General features: G+C 47.7%; 2 non-coding genes and 1 pseudogene across 2 annotated transcripts; 2 read left to right on the top strand and 1 right to left on the bottom strand.

Moving 5' to 3' along the window:
• Positions 1-892: 892 nt before the first annotated feature.
• LOC100607665 lies at positions 893-15,632 on the bottom strand (annotated as a pseudogene).
• LOC115837157 lies at positions 6,071-6,171 on the top strand. Its single transcript, XR_004032187.1, has one exon. It is a non-coding gene; the product is annotated as a small nucleolar RNA U13 (small nucleolar RNA).
• Positions 9,944-10,044, top strand: LOC115837164. Its single transcript, XR_004032194.1, has one exon. It is a non-coding gene; the product is annotated as a small nucleolar RNA U13 (small nucleolar RNA).
• Positions 15,633-17,356: the final 1,724 nt, after the last annotated feature.

The following is a 17,356-nucleotide window of genomic DNA, read 5'->3' as shown; positions in this document are numbered from 1 at the left end:
CAGGTCTTACACTGAAGTCTCTAATCCATTTTGAGCTGATTTAGAATATGCAAAGGAAGCACTTGAAAAAGCCAGCACTAGGTTCAGCAGATCCCTCCTGTGGCGAACTGACTTGGGATAAGAGCAAGACTGGCCTGGCCCCCAGCATGTATCTCCTCAGTGACCAGGGCTGTGTCAGCAGGGGGATGAGCACAGCACTGAGGACTCCACGTGGGAAAAGGGAGGAGGAAGACTCGGCCAGTCAGGGTCAGGTATGGCCAGGAGCGGGAAAAGGGAGGAGGAAGACTCGGCCAATCAGGGTCAGGTATTACCAGGAGGGCACTTGAGACAAAACAGTACATCCTACCGAGGGGGATTCTCATTGTTAATGTAGATGAACGCACATCCAAGAAAATGTCACCTACACTGAGCAATGACGGTGACAACTTGTCTTTTCAGTTCTGGATAGGACGTAGGCATTTCCCCAGCTCTCTGTTTAAATACACGCACACACACGCACACATACGTTTTTACTAGAAATAAAATCTATTGCACTCCTATTATTTAGAAAATCACATAATCCATTAGGTGATATTCAAATGTTTAACTCATAACTTCCATAATACATTAATTTGAACTGACAGAAATAAAAAGGAAAGCATTTGGAAATGGATCCCAGAATATAGGACATTTCTATAGGAAACAAGACATAAAACATAAGATTCAATGAGTTGGATGGTGACAATAATTAATACTCAGGGCTCAATGTATAATCTAATCAAATTACATTAATTATAATCATGAAATGTCCCATGTTTTTCTCCTATGATTTGTATAATGCTTTTACCAAGCAGAAAGTTCCCAGGTCTACCCATCAAGTAATTTTCTGACCCTGTTTCTTTGCGGCGAGGGTTTATTTGGCCTCCTCAGGATGGACTGAAGCATCACAGTGGCCGGGGTCATCACAGGACAGATTCTCAGGACACCCTGATCGCCGTTAGGTGTAATTGAAGGAGCCAAAAAAAGGGCTCAGGGGCTCCTCAGCAGAGACTCTCCTGAATGTATAGACGTGGGATCCACCCTCAGCATCAAAAAAAAGGACGCGTTCTGCATGCCCGTATCCAGTCTACGAAGAAGAGAGTCGGGGGCACCGTGCTGATAGGGAGGCGGCCTCCAGCCCTCAGAGGCACAGTCCAGAATCCACGCTCTGTGGTCAGTTGGATCTTCCCTTTTCAGTGGATGGATTCTCTGCAGACTCCCAGGTCGCATTCTGTGCTTGTTCCCACACCCACCTCCCAGTAGCGGTGGCCACAGGTGAAGCAAGGGCAGCCCAGGACACACACGGACGAATGGAATCTCTCAGCAAGGTCTTGCCAATTTGGTCCGATGTGCCCACATCGGATGCTCCTGAGTCATCGGAAATGAGGGGGAAGTTGTTGGCCGTGTGGGCATCCAAGGTCACATCCACTGTGAAAAGAAAAACAGGTCGCTCAGCAAATGGACAGAAGCCAAGCCCATGTCTCCCCCCATCTACTTCAAAGTCCCAAATATCTCTTGACTTTAGTTTCTTTAATTCTGCTTCTTATCCTGAACTCAAAACTTTTTATGAGGCAACTTCCCTGACTAGTTCAAATTCTCATAGGTATGCTTTGCGGAAATACCTGTTTTTTTTTTTTTTTTGTTTGTTTGTTTGTTTGTTTTGAGACAGTTTCCCTCTGTTGCCCAGGCTGGAGTGCAATGGCATTATCTCGGCTCACTGCAACCTCTGCCTCCCGGGTTCAAGCAATTCTCCCACCTCAGCCCCGAGTAGCTGGGATTACAGGCGTGCGCCACAGATCTGGCTAATTTTTGTATTTTTAGTAGAAAACAAGTTTCACCATGTCAGCCAGGCTAGTCTCGAACTCCCAACCTCAGGTGATCCACTGGCCTCAGCCTCCCAGGGTGCTGGGATTACAGGCATGAGCCACCATGCCTGGCCGGTGATACCTGACTCTTATTCACAGTAGAAATTTTTATTTAACTCTAGGTCATGTGTTTGCTTCATTGGACTTTTCTTCATTTAGAGTGGAGGGTCTGTGAAGGCAGACATCATTACCCTCTTTCTACCACCTTGAAGCATGAACAAATGAATGATAATTAAGACGATGCAAGTGATCAATATTAAATGAAATATTTCTGTTTCCACATTTTATTGCTCCAATTTAAATAGTCCCTAGAGCATAATTCCAGGCTTTTGTTTTCCATGTTTGTAAACAAATTAATTGCGCACAGTTCTGACAGTAGATGGGCTATCTCTGCAGCTGACGGTGTGATGACAGAGGTACCAGTCCTGGACATTAAGAGGATCTAAGGCCAAGGGGAGGAAGGGGGCCTAGATGGGAGAATGGTTTCCGTCCTACATGGGAGGTGAGGCCTTAAGCAAAACAATGGTAAATTTAAGAGCCAAGAGAAAGGTATTTGAAAGTTGTTAGCCATCATTGACTGACTGTAGGGAAAAGGGGCAGCAAATACAAAGGTGTATAATTTAAGGCATTGGGTATGTGGTTGACAAGTGAGGCCACGAATGTTCATGGTGGAGGAAGAAAGGAAGGGAAGCAGTATAATCTGGCCTAGAGAAAATTGTCAGTCCAGGCGTGGTGGCTCAGGCCTGTAATCCCAGCACTTTGGGAGGCCAAACAGACAGGTCACTTGAGGTCAGGAGTTCAAGACCAGCCTGGCCAACATGGTGAAACTCTATCTCTACTAAAAATACAAAAATTAGCTGGGTGTGATGGTGGGACCTGTAGTCCCAGCTACTTGGGAGGCTGAGGCAGGAGAATCACTTGAACCCAGGAGGCGGAGGCTGCAGTGAGCCAAGATCATGCCACTGCCCTCCAGCCTAGGCGAGAGAGCAAGATTCCATCTCAAAAAACAAACAAAAAAACCCAGCTAGGTGCGGTGGTTCACACCTGTAATCCCAGCACTTTTCGAGGCTGAGGCGGGTGGATCACCTGAGGTCAGTAGTTCGAGACCAGCCTGGCCAACCTGGTGTAACCCTGTCTCTACTAAAAATACAAAAATTAGCTGGGCATGGCAGCGGACGCCTGTAATCCCAGCTACTGGGGAGGCTGAGGCAGGAGAATCACTTGAACCCAGGAAGCAGAGGTTGCAGTGAGCCGAGATTGTGCCACTGCACTCCAGCCTGGGCAACAGAGCAAAACTCTGTCTCAAAAAAAAAAAAAAAAAAAAAAAAGAAAAGAAAATTAATTGTCCAGAACATTGTGAAAAAAAAATCTATAGAACATATTTCCTTCAAGTGAAAAAAATGAATATGATCACCAATGTGGATTTTATAGATTACGATAAGACATCAGGGTATTGATTGTTGTTTGATGGTAAATTAGTGAATGAAATGAGTTGAGTGGAAATGGACAAGGAAGGAGGAAGGGGGCTCCAAACAAGATGTGGACAGAGTGAATCTGTCCTCCATATTTCAGCAGAGAGACAGTCAGGTGTTGGTAGGTGGATGAGTGGAGATCATGAGTGTCAGAGAAGATACTGTGCAGAAGCCAGTAATGTCGGGACATCATAGGAGCCCACTACCACTTATAGGTGTAATTCTTTGCCCAGGCTGACCACAATCTCTTCATTTAAATGTCCCTTCCCTCTAGAGTGATGCAGTCTGATAGTATTTTGTGGAGCCAGGGCCACTGTTGAAGCCCGTGGGGCACAGATGAGGAGACCAGAGTCTGCAACTCACCCCACACTCACAGGAACAAACACCACAGGTGCGCGATTCCAAACTCTTCCCAACCCTGGGGTGAGGTCGCTTACTGCCATGGGTGCCAACATTCACCGCACATTAGAATTATTGGGGCAATCTTAATGTCAGAGTCCTGGGAACCTCAGCTAGAAAGAAATTCAAATTCAGTTGCTCTATGTTTTTGCTACTCAGCAAAGTTCCCAACAAAGGGATACCAATCCTGAGATCTCCCAGTTCAGAATTTGCATTCTAACAAGATCCCAGGTAATTGGAGCACAGTAAGTTTTGAGAAATCCCTTGTCTGGGCCACGACCTGGACATCGTAATTTTTCTTGAGGATCACCACGTGATTCTATACATTATCAGGGTTGAGAATCACTGATGCTGGAGGAACATGTCAATTTTAGGTGCCAGACAGCAGCTAATCACCATATGGAATGGGAAGCCAATTGCACAGTGATTTTTCTGGTCTGGTCGAAGGAAGGGGACAGGGTACACAGATTCCTTACCATGGAATCTGCCCCGTCTTCAGAAATTTGAAGTTCTATTGGGAAAGAGAGTCACAAGTCATCACTATGCTCCAAGCTGAGGTGGAGGAAGGGTCTATTCTCCTGGTGACCCAGCAGCTGTGCCAGCAGATGCACCTGAGGAAGGATGAACCTTCCTCTGGAATAATTGTCTTCCTACTTTTGTCTCTAGAGACTCCGTTGTCAACAGAAGACATGATTTAAGCAGTGATGAAGAAGACACTCCAGGTTTAAAACAGCCCAGGAGGGACCCAATGGAGGAGGGTGCCTGTAGCGCTTGGGGTTGGCCTGCTGCTTTAGAGACTGAGGAAGTGGGGAATGAAATTAGAAAGTGAAAGCAAACCTGTATAGAAGGCTGCTTTGTCCTTGTCATCGTTACTGAGTCAATAGGGGGAGGCTTGGTGCCTCTGGGCTTTGAGTGTGCAGTGTTTGTCATCATCTTTTCTTGCTGTGGTTTTTTAAAAATGATCTTTCCCGGAAAACCATGTCTTTCCTGCCTTTGCGTCAGTAAAACTCTGAAGTCTTTGGTGATGTTTGGCAGCACCTCCTGAGTCTTGGTGAGGAAGAACGTGAGCAAGGAGGTGCCCACGATGTGCTGGAGCATTCACTGCCTCTTCCCAGCCAGGCCTGAGTCGGGGATGCTCAGACAGCTGCTCAGATCTTTAGTCCATGAAGGGAAAGGGAAGCAGGGAGCTGGTGGGCTTCACTGATTGAGATAGCAGAGTACCAGTCCAGCATCCCTCCTCCCCAGTTAACTCGCCTTCCCTGCTCGTAAGAGTTTGTCAGTTAAGGTGAAGCTAATTCTTTGGGAGGCTCTGTCCTACGGGTGTGGCTGGCTCGGGAGTCCTGAGCTCTGAGCCAGTGGGGAGTCAAGCAGGACACTAGTCATTCAGGGTGGTCGCTGGAACATCTGGAAACCTCACGTTGAGGTGGCTTATGGTGTGAAGGTGCTGGGGCAGGAGTGGCGCAGATTGGACACCCTGATCCTTCAAGGGGCCTTTGTTTGGGGTCACCTACATCATATTTTGGGTCAAGGATTACAATAGCATGAGCGATCTGTGCCTTAAGGACGTGTTCCTGCTGCAGATAACTAGCCAGAGCCCATCCCTCTGTTTTGGCCCATCCCTTTGTTTCCTGTAAGGAATAATTTTAGTTAATCTATAATCTATACAGATAATGCTTATCACTGGCTTGCTGTCAGTAAATATGTAGGTAAATCTCTGTTCGGGGCTCTCAGCTCTGAAGGCTGGGACTCCACTGATTTCCCACTCCACACTCTATATTTCTGTGTGTGTGTGTTTAATTCCTCTAGTGCCGCTGGGTTAAGGTCTCCATGACAGAGCTGGTCTCGGCGTGTTCTTGTCTCCTTTTTATTGCTGAGTAGTACTCCATCACATAGATGTGCCACATTTTGTTTATCCATTCACCAGCTGATGGACACTTGAGATGTTTCTGTTTGTTGAATGTTTGAAAAATTCTGCTGAGAACTTTTTTTTTTTGTCTTTTGTGAACATATGTTGTCATTTCTTCTGGGAGAATTTCCAGGGGTGGAATTGCTAGGAGAAATGGAAAGTTAGTGTTGAACTTCCTAAACAGCTAAAGGTCTCTTTCCAAACTGATGGCATCGGTGTACATTCCCACCAGGATGCACACTGCCAACGTTATTTACAACAGTGAACTGCAGGTTGCAGCCAGTGGTGGAAAATTACATATAAAGATTGGAAAGTAAGGGATATGATGGTGGTTATTTTTCTTGTTAGTTTCAAAGTCAGGCTGTGTTGTGTATTTGATCATCCCAGGGTGACCTGGGATGGGAGTTTAGATCCTTCTGTAGTTCATAAGCATGATTGGATTTTCACGAGCACGTGTGAAATGTGCCTTCCCAAAACCTTGTTACAATATCAGCACATTACCCATCTAACAATCAAGAATGGAAGGAACTTTTTCTTGTCAAAAGTTTACTGTGTGTGTGTCCACACTATCAGCTCTATATGATGGGGCAGGTCCCTTTTCTCCTGTAACTCGTTTTTACAAACACAATATAATAATGTGGAGAGAGCACCTCTGTTTCTGAAGCAAGACGGGTGCTCAGAAATCACACCCATGTACATGAAAAATACACGTCTGGATGGGAGCGATGGGAACCCAGAGTGAGGCTGTTGTTCACTTGAAAATTTCGTGATGACCTGTCCCCACAGCCATGCGCCGATTAGCATCTTCCCTTCCATTTCAGCTGTCATCCTGTGAGTGGAAGAGGTTGCGTTAGCAGTTGGGAATTTGAGAGACTTCTACATAGAGTCCTTGAGGATGTGAAATCTGAAATGCTGTGGACAGACAGGTTTCTCTGAGAGGGACTCTCTCCAACCCCTGCAGGGCCTAGGGAGGGATGAGGAGTTTGTGGAAACTGAGTCTTGGCGAGGGAGGATGTGAGCAGGAAGTCGCCCACTCTGTGCAGGTGCAGCCAGTGCCCCTTCTTAGGCAGCCTGAGTTCACCCTGATCTCATTGCTATCAGCATTATGGTCAGTGAGACAGTGGGGGTCACTGTCTTCACTGATTCTCCCACTGAAGCACCTGCCCAAATGCCACATCCACAGTTAATTCCCATTCCTGCTCATCCAGGCCTGGTCAGTGGAAGGGAAGTTCATTCCAGCACAGTCATCGTGCGGCAGTTGGTTTGAATATCCTGAGTCCTGAGGCAGCTTGGGAGCCAAGCTGACCCCTGGGCACTTGGAGTAGTCAACTGGCCAGGATGGCTCACCACGAGGCCCCCGACAGTGCGAAGATGCTGGGGGAGGAGGGCACACCATTGAACTTGTCCTTTACAGAGGCTTGGTTTGGAGGAAACTGTCATATTTTGTGTCAGGTATGGAAACCTGAAGGAAGGAGGCTGTGTTAGGATTTGAGGTCCTCTGGGATCAACCACATCTTCCAAAATGTTATAGGTATGAACCGCGTGCACCTGGCCCAGATATGTTCCATGAGAGGGAAAGGATCACCCCATGTAAAGAATGAAGTGAGTCTCTATCTTTCACTTCCCTAAAGCCATGCAAGCTCCTTGTCTGCATTCAACCACTACCAAGAGTCCGGCTTGTTCTTTGGAACAAGTGAATACTTTAGCACACTTGGAGGGAGCTAGTCTACTTAAGACTTCACCTGAATTCAGTCATTTTTTGGCTTCAAGCATAACAGAGACCATATTAACTTTTGAACCTCTCAGAACCAGGCACTGAGGCATAGAGAGGTCTATACAACATGGCCAGGTACCCAGAGCTCCTCAGTGGGCTTTGAACCCAGTCAGTGAGGCTCCAGGCGCTGTGCTCTCGCTCACTGGGATATGCTGCCTCTCTCTATTGCCTCATATAAAAGCAGATTTTTGTCCACCCAATCAGTCTGTTGGGTTTTCAGTGCAACCCAAACTGCAAGCTCTTCCTAGGGCCCAACTGAGATTCAGGTGGCTTCCTATGGAGTTGCTTGAACAGGGGTTTCAAAGTTTGAACTCCGACTAAATTACTAAGAATCTGTCTATGGAATTCTGGCAGCAAGATATCAATAGTTGTCTTTCTTGTAATACATTTTGCAGGATGTTCTGTGCAGGATCAGAAAGTAGTACCTGAAATGTCAGCACAGTCTATTCTATTGCTGGACCAACGCAGTGGGTCAGAAAAATCCACAACCAGCCACACAACCAAGTTCATCCAGATAAGCAATCAATGGAAGGTACTGTGGAAAGTCAGTGGAGTTCATTCAATCATCACGATTCTAGTTGGATCAGTGTCCCCTTTTTAAGACTAAACTGTCCAATTTACTGTCTGTATAGTTTTCTTTCTCAGAATATTATGCACTCAGAGTCATGGAGAAGGCAGCTTTTTCAGACTGATTTATCTCACTGAGCAATACACGTTGACTGCCAGCACCTGACTTTGAGGTCACCCCCATGGACACCACTCCCCCTTCCCAGCCTTTCCTTGCAAGGCCTTATGTTGGCCCCAGCGTGAGCTTCTTCCCATCTGCCCAGGCCCTTCAGACGTACCCCAGTGGCAGCAAGGCCTCCACCAGGAATACCACGAGCCTCCTGCACTGAGGTCTTGCAGCTCCACCCCAACTATAAAACTTCCCAGTAACCTTTCAGCCACCACTCAGCCCATAGTGGGAGTCCTTGATGGACAGCAGCATGCAGCCCCCACCTCTGACTGCTCTTTCCAGTTTGGAGATCTGGTAGCCTAGCTCCAGCCCCAACCTCTGCTCCAGGGCCCACCTGCCAGGGCAGCCCAAAACACACCAGCTTTGGAGGTTCATCATCTACAAATTCCATCTTGGTCACCCCCACTAGCACCCAGATGTTCTTTGTTGTCCCTCCTTCATCCCCCTGGTTCACCCACAGCCTCTGGCTCTGCAGCTGCCTCCTACACCCCCAGCACTGGGAACAGTGTTCGGCCCCACACTGGGCAGCACAAGCCCCAGCTCCTTGAGGTTAGCCGTTTCAGCGGCGCTCATGGGCTCTGGGAACAGACAGGCGACCCCAGATCTGAGTTCCAACTTTGTGTCACTCAGCAGCACAGCCAGAAGGAGAGAGGCCCGAGCACCACATACCCTATGGGGGAAGCTTTGGCCTGAACAGTTGGGGCTCCCCTAACCAGAGGACTCCATGGTGACCCAGGGACCAGGAACAATTGTCTCTTTGGAGGCACTGTTGTCCCTCCTTTGAGTCACATCCCTGGAGAGTCACCCAAGCAGAAACCTGTAATTCTAACTCGGGGGCCCAGGGCCACTGAAAGCAAGGCAAACCCTAGGCACAAGTCCAGGCCAGGCTCTGACCCTAGCAACCCTGCTTCTCTCTGGGCACAGAGAGAGGAAACCTCATCTCTATGGCCTCCCAGTACCCTGTGGAGGGTTCTGCTGGTCACAGAACTCCAGGGTTGTCCACCAGCTTATACTTCTCCAGACTGGGATCCACTCCCTTTGGGTCCAAGAGGGGAATGCAGGACTCAGAGGAAACCTTCCTGGAGCCAGGGCCCATCATCCTCCCAAGATGGACCTTGTGTGAGTGCCATTTAGTTATTTATACAAATAAATAAATGAGAATTCATAAATAATAAATATAAATAAAATATGTTGTTTATTATAAATAAAATATTTTACTTATTACAAATGAAAAAAATTATGAATAAATAGTATTTTATTTATTATAAATAAAATGTTATTTATTCTTTTTTATTTGTACAAATTTATGGGATACATGCGCAATGTTGTTACAATCATAGATTGTGCAGTGGTCAAGTTGGGGCATTTAGGGTGTCCATCACCAGAGTAATGAACATTGACTTTATTAAGCAATTTCCCAACATCCCTTCCCTCCTGCCCCCTCACCCTTCGGAGTCTCCATTATCTATCATCCCACCCTCTGCATCCAGGTGAAATTGCTCAATGAAGTCACAGAGACTGAGACATAACTAAGTACATAGACTTCGTAGCATGCAGAAAAAAGGTAATATACATGGGTGATAAGAGAACCATTTCTATAGTTTCACAGTGTTTCTTAGTGAGGGACACTCAATTTGTTGAACTGAATTTCCACCATGTGTTTTTTATTCAATCTTAAGAAATTGTTAAAGTAGCACACCTACAAATGTGTGGCGACTCAGTAACACCAGAGAAACATAAGCATGTCTTTCCTAATGCAGAAGGCAGTAGCAGATCCTTCTGTAGTTCATCAGCATGATGATTGAATTTTCACGGGCACATGTGAGATGTGCTTCCTCCAGATTTTCTTACATCAGCACATTACCCAGCTCACAATAAAAAATAGAAGGAACTTTTTATTCTCAAATGTTCACTTTGTGTGTCCACACCGTCAACTATATAGGACGGGGCAGATCCCTTTTCTCCTACAATTTGTTTTTATAAATAGAAATAATAATGTGGAGGGAGTGATCCTGTTTTGAAACAAAACAGGTGCTAGAAACCACACCCTTGTACCTGTAACAATACACATGTCTGGATCGGAACGGTCAGAAGCCAGAGCCAGGCTGTGTTGTGTATTTGATCATCCCAGGGTGACCTGTCACCAAGGCCATGCGCTGATTAGCATATTGCCTTTTCTTCCATCTGTCACCCTGTGAGTGGAAGAGTTCGCGTTAGCAGTTGGCAATTTGAGGGACTTATCCATAGAGTCCTCCAAGATGGGAAACGGAAATGCTGTGGACAGGCAGCTCCCTCTTAGAGGACCTGTCTGGATCTGCATTGTTTTGGGGCTGCCCACATTCCTGTCCTCAGATAACAGCACTTCCTCACCTCTCCTTGCAACTAGAGAGCATCTGCTTCTCAATACCAACTGTGGGTCCAACTGGGCCCATCCATTTTAGCACTCTGCCCACGATCACCTGAGACACGGGTATACTGTGAGTCCCAATCCTGGCCAAACGTGGCACTGAAGTACCACAACTCCTGACCCATGACCACAACTCCTGACCCGCAAACATAGAACCAAAGTCCAATTTATTAGAGTGCTTTCCCTACAGATGGAGGGAATGGATGAGGAAGAATTCTCAAAGTAGACAGAACTGTAAAACTATGAGCTTGAAACATGCAAATAATGGCTTTTTCCTCCAGAATTTGGAGAGGGACTGTCCCCCACCCTGCATGTCCTAGGGAGGCATGAGGATTTGTAGAAACTGAGTCCTGGTGAGGAAGGATGTCAGCAGGAAGGTGCCCACTCTGTGCAGGTGCAGCCAGTGCCCCTTCTTAGGCAGCCTGAGTTCACCCTGATCACATTGCTTGGAAATTACAGACAGTCAGACAGTGGGGGTCACTGTCCCACTCATTCGTTGGAAGGGAAGTTCAATCCCGGCACAGCCATCATGTGGCCATTGGTTGGAATGTCCTGAGTCCTGTGGCACCTTGGGAGGCAAGCTGACCACTGGGCACTTAGAGTAGTCAACTAACTGGCCAGTCAGGCTCAGCACAAGGCAGCCGACAGTGTTAAGATGCTGGGAGAGGAGGTCACACAGCCTGCACACAGGCTTGATTTGGAGGAAACTGTCATATTTTGGGTGAGGGATGAAAACCTGGAGGAAGGAGGCTGTGTTACGATTTGAGATTCTCTCTGGGATCAACCACATCTTCCAAGATGTTATAGGTGTGAGCCACGGGTGCGCGATTCAGATGTGTTTTGTGAGAGGAAAAAGATCACCACATGTGAAGAATAAAGTGAGCTTCTGCATTTCACTTTCCTAAAGCCCTGCAGGCTCCCTGTCTGTATCCAACCACTACGAGAGTCTGGCTTGTTCTTCTAGGCAGTTCATGACTGAACACATTAGGGCACTTAGGAAGCACCAGTCTCCTCAAGGCTTCACCTGAATTCAATCATGTTTAGCCTTATAAGACAACAGACACCATATTAATATTTGAACATCTCAGAACAGGGAAGTGAGGCACAGACAGGTCTATACAACATTCCCAGTAGACGGCTCCTCAGCGGGATCGGAACCCAGCCAGTGAGGCTCCACGCACTCTGCTCTTGCTCAATGGTACCCGCTGGCTCTCTATATCATCTCCTCTGAAGGGAGGTATTTGCCTACACAGTCTGCTGACTACTAAGTGCAACACACACTGCAGGGGGTTCCCAGAGCCCCACTCGGATTCAGGTGGATTCCTATGCAGATAGTGAAAAAGGAGGTCAAAAATTTGAACTGTGAATCAATTGCCGTAAGTTTCTCTATGACATTCTCCCAGCAAGATGTCTTTCTTGTAATAATTTGGGAGAACGTTGACTCCAGGATAGATGCTCCTGAGGAGTCGGCACACTTTATTGCCGGCCCCAGGCCGTGGGTCAGAAAAACCCACAACTGGCCACACCATTCTGTGCAGTGGGAAAAACCATCAGTTGAAGGTACTGTGGAAAATCAGTGAAGCTCATTCGATCATCCTGGTTCTGGTGGCTTCAGCGTCCCATATTTAAGACAAAACTCTAACACTGTTATGCTATGGTCTTCTTTGAGTTCATCTGTGAAAAATCTAAATTGTTAAATCAATCGCTAGTCTTACAACTAGAAAAGAAACATACTATGTAAAGTTGCGACACTTTTCATAGAAAGCAACATCTCAATCTAATGTTACATATTCAAGTGAGTGTTAAACATCATCTGAGATGAGCTCTTCTCTGAGCTCAGCCACATCTCTCAAGATCCCAACAGAGTCAAAAGGTTGAAGTGTGAATCAATTTGTATGAATTTCTCATAAATCCTGTCAACAAGGTGTCAACAGCTGTCTTTATTGTCATACATTTGGGAGGCTGTTGCCTCCAGGATCTGACAGTGGTTACTAAGGAGTCAGCACCGTCTATTGCTGGCCCCACGCAGTGGGTCAGAAAAACCCACAATTGGGCAGACAATTGAGTTCATCCCAGAAAACCATCCATTGAAGGTGCTATGGAAAGTCAGTGAAGTTCATTCAATCAAGATTCTAGGGGGTTCTGTGTCCCGTATTGAAGTCAGAACTCTCACACTGTTATGCCTTAGTCCTCTTGCAGTTCATCTACACACATTTAAAATGAAGTCATTGCTATTCCTGCAACTGGAGAAGTAAAGATGTATTTACAGTTTAAAGATTGATGCCCTCTTACTAGAAAGCAACATCTCAATCTTATGTTGACACATTTAGCTGAGTGTTAAACATCCACTCATAACAGTGTTGCCAATCTTGACTACAATCGTCATTGTGTAGAACAGTTTGAAATTAACATGACAATGGAGCAAACAGCACAGAAAGGTCTCAGATCCTTTGTCCACACTTTTCTTAACCCCATTTTCCAGTGGTGTGGTCTACTCGTAACTCCAGAGCTTATAACTTGCAGTGAATGCCAAGAATGAGTTCTCAGACAATTCCAGCTGAGCGGGGCCAGAGGGCAGCTCTTTTAAGAGAGTCGCCTCAACCAGCATCCGCCCCCCAAGTATTTATTGAAAGGGATTGTTAAACCACAAACATCCGCTAGGTGGCTTTTGTGAGGTCAGGTCGTGAGACACCTGTGGCCTTGGAAAAGCCCTGGAACCGCATGCTCAGGAGGCTGTTTTCAGCCTTCCCTATCCCACCACACACTCCGCTCCCTGTCCTGTTTGCAGGGTCAAGGAGTTTCATTCTCATGCACAAATAAGTAACACACAGTGCCTCAGTGTTTTTCTATGCCCCGACCTCAAATGCCATGTACATAAGCTTGAATATGCTTGAATATGCTGCCATGCGCCCCCAGCAGTAAAAATGACCAAACCAATACGGATACATTCTTACGAACTGAAGTCAGGAGTTTGCATGGAGGTTCACTGTGTTATACCCTCTATGGGTTGTGACAAACTCCGAATGCCATTCACCACCCATATGAAGTAGCTACATGCCCTAAACACTCCCTATGTTTCCCCTGCCAATCCGTCTCCCCTTTGCCTGAAGCCCTGGCAACAACTGTCCTGTTCACTGTCTAGAGTTTTCTCTCCTGGAATTGTATAGGCCTGGAATCATGGAGTAGGCAGCTTTTTCAGACGGCCTTATCCTCCTCAGCAACATTCATTCACCGTCAGCATCTGTCTTTGAGGTCACCCCATGGTCGCCACTCCCCGTTCCCAGCCTTTCCTTGCAAGGTCTCATGTTGGCTCCAGTGGGAGCTTCTTCCCATCTGCCCAGGCCCTTCCAACGCCCCCCAGTGTCAGCAAGGCCTGGACCAGGGACACCAGCAGCCCCCTGCACTGGAGTCCTGTGGCTCCACCCCACTGTGAAATTTCCCAGTAACCCTGTAGCCACTGCGCAGCCAGTTCTGGTAGAAATCAGGGAAAAAAGGATCCTCCATGCGCTCAGCAAAATTTCACTGCAACCTTCTCAAGTGAAGTCTAAAGTTTCGCTGCAGATAATGTTGCCAAGAATGTGGAAAATCTGCCCCCCGTCACCACCTCTGCCAGCCACGGCTTCCGTGTGGTGGGGCCACACGCACTATGTAAAATGACAAAGGGGCTTCATCAGCGGCTGAGCATCAGGGCAGGGACGTGGCTCTGTTCCTAGGAGGAGGACATGGTAGGTTGTGCATTGCAAGGTGGGGAAAGATCAGGTCAGCGTAATGACAAATCCCCACCCGGTTTCCTGCCGAACCTCCTGGGTGAAATAGGTGTCTGCTGGCTCCTGAGGGCCTTTGCAAGGACACAGGATTCCTGCTTAAGCAAGTGTAGATGTAAAATGAGGCATATTATGGCTTGAGGAACCGTTTGGATCATGAACACCACGTGAAATGCTTTGTATCATCATAGAAATCCATTAGCCTGCAAATGAGCTCTTAATATTTATCCCCACAAAACAAAAAGATGAGACTGCTCCATTTGAAAAGGGTCACTTTTACCTACAGAAACATGCTTCTCATAACAAGGCTGTCCTAGACATTTCTTACTCTCTAGAACACAGTTTCCCAGTGGTGCTTGAGAAAAAACCCAAGGTGAGGCCCTCAATGCTAAAAGCAGTGACGACAAGACCAAGGGCTCCAGGAATCCAGAGACGGCCCCTCAGTGGACTCCGCAGGAGAAGGCAGGGCTCGGGCCCCAGGCTGGGCCTTCAGAGGGAGAAGATATAGAGCGATAGAAGGAAGTCACAAGGGTCCCCAGGCCCGGTGAGGGTGGGGTTGGGGGAGGATGGATTCCAGGGTTTTAATGTCAGGAGATTCATGACATCATCATCCCTTGAGTCCTATGATTTTCCTGCTCCTTCTAAGTGGGAAAGAGCAGGGGGGATGGTCCTGGCTGGAGTGACCCTGCATGGACATCGCTGGCATTTCTCAAGAGAGGGGAGTTCCTTCCTGTTGAAGCTGTGACAGGAGCTGGGGACTGGTGTCTTCATCATGCTGTGTGACAAAGCAGGCCTTTCCATCCTGGAAGTTGGTGAGAGGCAGAGAGTAGGAATCAGCTTTCCAGTCCTCTGAGCCAGACTGGGGGACATAGTTCAGCAGGGATGGTCTCAAGGTCAGGCCAGACACACAGAGGTTCCCAGGCTGACCTTTTTGGGGCTGGACAGAAACCAGTTTCCATCTTCCACCTTCTTCTGGAAGTTGCCTGTCAAGCACCCTCTGTAGACGGCACCGGCCAAAGATTGCCTGGCTCAGAAGTGCATTGAAACTGAAGGCAGTGTGGCCCCACCTGGCCAGGGCAGCTGCTCACACTGTAGCTGCCTGGCAGGAGCGAGGACACTGGCTCCCGTTCAGGGCAAGCTCAGCAAAGCGATGGAGGCTGATCCCCGAACCCAGGTCATCCTTGATCCTCCGTTTCACGGCCCAGAGGACATCGGTTTGAGATTTTCTCTGAAATGGTCTTGGAGTTCTCAGGCCCAAACTCTGAGTCCTCGCACTCATGGGAAGCCGCATTGCAGCTATTCAGTGCAAGGGCAGGCATGTGCCCTCCGCATTTCCTCTCATCACAGCGCTCAGCCCTGGGCAGCCTGTCTTAGGCCACATGAAGGTCTCATGAAAACACCCCGGGCTGGGCTCTAGCTTGAGTGGGCAAAGGTTGTCTCATCACACTGTTCAGCCTGTTGGACCCTCCAACTCAACAAGTCGTCTTCCTAGGATCTGACCTAAGTCAGAGGGTGGTGAGGGTGGGCTCCTGCAGACCCTGGGGTCTCTCTGCTCTGATCCTGTCTAGATAGGGTTAGTTTCATTTCTCTGTGTACAAGTGTACCCCCCTCCCCCATGGCTTCCCTCTGGGCCAAGACACAGTCCTCACGGTTGTATCCCCATATCTCACACAGTGCCTGGCCCTTGTGCAGGTGCTAAAAAAAGTCCTGTTTCCTTGCAAAGGCCCTCAGAAGCTACACATGAATGATGGGATCAGAGCACCCAACCCCACTGCAAGGAAACACTCGGAGGGAGTCATGTCTTCCTCATGTTTGTATCTCTAGAGCTGCACCATCCAGCATGGGTGTCGAACCTGGAGCTGCTGTGTATAACGCATTCATTCATTAGTGCAGTTAATCAAAATAAAATGAGAAATTCCAATCCTCAGTCACACTGGCCACATTTCCAGTGCCCCACAGAGTTTGTGCCAGCGGCCACCATATTCAACAGCACAGAGAACATTTCCATCCACACAGAACACACTCTTGGGAACCTGCTCTGAGCCTGGCATGGGGTCTGTTCATGGAACTCATCTAAGAAACCTGTGCGTCAAAGCTGGAATTTCAGGTGAATGGGACTGGAAGAAAGAGCTCTAATATTCCAGCAGAAACGCAGAAGTGGGAAGATGAAGGGGATGCTCTCTCCTGAGGGTTTGCCCCTGTGAGCTGTGTCTTGTTGGAGACTCTGGACTCCACAGAGTTAAAGGAGGGTTGAACAGACCAAGAGAGAGAACAGGGTGGTCTATTCCTCTAGAATAGTTGTCTTCCCACTTTTGTCTCTAGAGACTCCATTGTCAACAGAAGACATGATTGAAGCAGGGATGAAGAAGGCACTCCGGATTTGGAACAACCCCAGGAGGGACCCAATGGAGGAGGGTGCCTGCAGCACTGGGGGTTGGCCTGCTGCTTTAGAGACTGAGGAAGTGGGGGATGAAATTAGAAAGTGAAAGCAAACGTGTATGGAAGGCTGCTTTGTCCTTGTCATTGTTTGCTGACTCAATAGGGAGAGGTTTGGTGCCTCTGGGCTTTGAGTGTGCAGTGTTTGTCATCATCTTTTCTTGCTGTGATATTGAAAAATGATCTTTCCCAGAAAACCACATCTTTTCTGCCTTTGCCTCCGAGAGACCTCAAAGCCTTTGGTGATGTCTGGGAGCACCTCTGGGAAATGTACATAGAGATTTTGGGTTCGGTTTTGGGCATCTACCTGCAATGGATAGAATCTAGGGTACATGACTCCTTCTCAGTCACCATGGGAACCGGGGCCAAACACCTACTAGCGAGTGCAGGTGAGTGGAGAGGCTGGCCCTCTCCCTCTGCAATTTCAGGCTTGTGGCTGCTGCTTCCTGGTCTATTCCTGGTTGAAAGCCTGTTCCCTGGGCTGGACGAGGTAAAGAATTCTCCCCTGGGATAACGACAGATGCCCTGGCATCCAAGGGAAGCAAGAGGAAAACATCCCCGAGCACATTTCTGGCCCCC

This window comes from Nomascus leucogenys, chromosome 10, assembly GCF_006542625.1.
Source record: "Nomascus leucogenys isolate Asia chromosome 10, Asia_NLE_v1, whole genome shotgun sequence".
Taxonomy (NCBI): Eukaryota; Metazoa; Chordata; class Mammalia; order Primates; family Hylobatidae; genus Nomascus; species Nomascus leucogenys.
The sequence above is the reverse complement of the archived record's forward strand: the minus strand, read 5'-3'. Positions and strand labels throughout refer to the sequence as shown.